The sequence below is a fragment of the Pinus tabuliformis genome, chromosome 1_2 (assembly GCF_031772625.1).
Source record: "Pinus tabuliformis cultivar Carrire ecotype Pingquan chromosome 1_2, CPIR1, whole genome shotgun sequence".
In the NCBI taxonomy this organism is placed as follows: domain Eukaryota; kingdom Viridiplantae; phylum Streptophyta; class Pinopsida; order Pinales; family Pinaceae; genus Pinus; species Pinus tabuliformis.
Genome location: NC_142298.1, coordinates 1,049,882,954 through 1,049,886,745, shown reverse-complemented (window position 1 = coordinate 1,049,886,745; position 3,792 = coordinate 1,049,882,954). Strand labels below are relative to the sequence as shown.

The following is a 3,792-nucleotide window of genomic DNA, read 5'->3' as shown; positions in this document are numbered from 1 at the left end:
TACAATTTTGTACATTTTGATTAGAGATTTCAAAAGTAAGGAGAGGTGGAGTATGAGAGATAGACCTTTCTCCAATCAAAGCTACTTTTATATTAGATATTTTCTTTGATGAGACATTCTGAATGTTTCCTATAGTAGTAGGTTGATTTTTAAGGTTATTGACCTCTAAAACATTTAAAATTTTATTCTTTTGTTGAGTTAATTTGGATAAATCAAATAAATAAATGTTTTTTTTTTCCCTTTTTATATCCTCTACTAGGTCATACTTAATGTTTTTATATCCTCTACTAGGTCATACTTAATATTCTCAACCTATGCAACTTTATATGCAACAACTGGTCCTCTACTAAGTCATACTTAATGTTCTTAGCCTATGCAACTTTACTTTACGAAGAATAAGTTGTTCTTAACCTATGCAACTTTATATGCAACAAATGGACCACTTAATGTTTTTAGCCTATGCAACTTTACTTGAGGAAGAATAAGTTGTGGTCCTCTACTAAGTCATACTTAATGTTCTTAGCCTATTCAACTTTACTATACGAAGAATAAGTTGTTCTTAGCCTATGCAATTTTATATGCAACAAGTTGACCACTTAATGTTCTTAGCCTATGCAACTTTACTTGACGAAGAATAAGTTAACCTATGCAACTTTATATGCAACAAATGGACCACTTAATGTTCTTAGCCTATGCAACTTTACTTGACGAAGAATAAGTTAACCTATGCAACTATGCAAATTTATTTGACGAAAAATAAGTTAACCTATGCAACTATGCAACTTTACTTGACGAAAAATAAGTTAACCTATCCAACTTTATATGCAACAAAGTGGTCAAAATAAATGCAACTTTACTTGACGAAAAATAAGTTAACCTATGCAACTATGCAACTTTACTTGACGAAAAATAAGTTAACCTATGCAACTATGCAACTTTACTTGACGAAAAATAAGTTAACCTATGCAACTATGCAACTTTACTTGACGAAAAATAAGTTAACCTATCCAACTTTATATGCAACAAAGTGGTCAAAATAAATGGAACTTTTATAAGAAATTTTGTACCTTTTGTAGGTAAGCACCTAGTTCAGTAATCGAGAGTCACCAGGACTTCATGAGCACCGAGTTCACTAATCGAGAGTCACCAGGGTAGCACCCATTCTTCACTAACTAATCGACTTCATGAGAACCGAGTTCACTAATCGAGAGTCACAACCTATCCAACTTTATATGCAACAAAGTGGTCAAAATAAATGGAACTTTTATAAGAAATTTTGTACCGCTACCCTTTCTTCACTAACTAATCGACTTCATGAGCACCGAGTTCACTAATCGAGAGTCACCAGGGTAGCACCCATTCTTCACTAACTAATATCGAGAGTCACCAGGGTAGCACCCATTCTTCACTAACTAATATCGAGAGTCACCAGGGTAGCACCCATTCTTCACTAATCGAGAGTCACCAGGGTAGCACCCATTCAAAGCACTAAGAGGAGAAACTCACAAGAACTTACATGACACGTCATAATATGGTGTCGGCATGGTGTTTATACACCCAACAAATCACATTGTATTATGAATATGGGATATTGGTATTCCAAAGAAAATATGTATATCAGGTATAACATCGAAAAGAAGTCTACTAGTACGGCTCATCACGAAGCTAGAAAACCCTAGCATTAGTGGAAATACTTAGTTACAGAAACCAAAGACTAAAGATACCACCTTTATCCATTGCATCTTGCCCCTATGGAAAGAAAAAGATCACATGTCAGAGCTGCATACACAAATACACAAAAACATATTTGTAATAGTGTTATTTATCTTAACAAATTAGATAAGATCCATCGCTTTCCATCATAGACGAACTATAAATGAACATGGATTCACCGCTTGATTTGAAGGTGCCCTTTTAAATAGTGTGCTCATTTTTTAATTATCGGTTGCTCTGCCAAATCAAGACAAGCTAGCTCTTTTATTGGCATTTAATTCGTCCAATTAGTATAACACCATTATGGATATAAATAATACCATATGCTGACAAGAGACAAAGTTGTATATTAAAACTTATACTCTTGATTCATTATACTAAGTAAATGGTGGGTTGATTTGAACTTAAGGGGCAACTATGCAAAATATAATCTTAAACAAAGGGTTGTAATAGTGTTCTTCAACTCGCATTACCTCCTTTCTATTCTAGACTATTCTGCATACTCGTTTTAGTGGCAGATTGGTTTCATAATCAAGCGGCAACCCATCGCAATGATATAAAATGGAAAAATTTTGATTCATTGGTGGGACATTACCGTAAATGAATAACAAAGGTTAACATCTAAAGGTCATTGCATATTCTGTCATATTGAAAGATTATTTCCAAATAGTTATGCTCCCGTGACTATTTGTGAAGACATCCATGGTTAATTTTATGATATGAAAGAGTTGTTTAAAGTTGGGAGAGATTGTCCGAAGACCAATTATTTATTTTTAGGTGAATTTGTTGACAGAGGCTTTTACTCTGCGAAAATTTTCTTACTTCTTCTTGCGTTGAAGGTTCAATATCCTGATCAAATCACACTTATCAGAGGAAATAATGAGAGCCAACAAATTATACATGTATACATATTCTATGATGAATGCCTTTGGAGGTATGGATCAATAAATGTGTGGCAGTACAGCACAGATATATTTGACTACTTGATTTTATCTGCACTTATTGAGAACTGTATATTTAGTATGCATGGCGCTCTTTCTCCTACGATATCAAATTTAGAGCATATTAGAACAATTGATAGAAAGCAAGAAGTTCCTCATGATAGTGCTATGTGTGACCTTATTTGGTCAAATCCGGAAGACAGTGTTGACCGTTATGGTCTAAGTCCAAGAGGCTCTGGATTTTTCTTTGGAGGAAATGTTGCCTCTACATTCAATCATAACAATAAGATTGATTTCATTTGGCGCGCTCACCAGTTGGTCATGGAAGCAATATAAATGGATGTTCAATAATCAGATAGTGACAGTTTGGTCAACTACAAATTATTGTTACAGATGTGGCAATGTTATTGCAATATTGGAGTTAGATGAAAAAATTAATAAGAAGATTATTGTCTTTGAAGTAGCCTCTCAGGAATCCAGGGGCATTCCTCAAAAAAACAGCACCAGATTGCTTTCTTTAGATTCAAACTCTGAAATTATTTTGCATCTAGTTCACTAATATGATCATATATAACTGCTTTGGTACCCTGACATTGAAATTGAACCGTATATCTTGCAAGTTGGCATCATACTGAGTACTTCGCAGGTGAATTTCTGAGGTCACAATGGATATTTACAAATCGAACTCTGGATATTTCCACTCTTAGTGATAAATGTCTAGTATTCTTTATATTAACAGGGTCATGAACAAGTAATGAATAGATTATTGAGAGGGTTCCCATTACCAATTTTGACTTTTGGAGTTTTGGTGTTTGGAATCGATATGCAAAGAGTCTTACCAGTGTTCAAATCTCTGTAGCGTCACCCATACACCCATAGTGTAAAAAGATACAAGCAATAAAAAAGCAAATCCCATCACCAACTTCAACTTCAACTGAACTTTTGAGATTTGAAATTGATTTAAAAAAATCACACCCGTGTGATGCCTTAATAGTACAAAGGTTTTGGGTTATCTGTTGAGCCTTTGATTTTTATATAATACTTTGACTTAATGTTCCTTGACAATGCACAAACGCTACAGGGACTGCAAAGCACACTTTCTACAAGTTGAAGATTATGGTGCAGTAGAAAGATTGTT

At 34.2% G+C, this 3,792-nt stretch overlaps 1 pseudogene; it reads left to right on the top strand.

The window, feature by feature from the left end:
• The first annotated feature begins 1,583 nt into the window (after positions 1 to 1,583).
• Positions 1,584 to 3,213, top strand: LOC149209735 (serine/threonine-protein phosphatase PP-X isozyme 2 pseudogene; annotated as a pseudogene).
• The last annotated feature ends 579 nt before the right edge of the window (positions 3,214 to 3,792 follow it).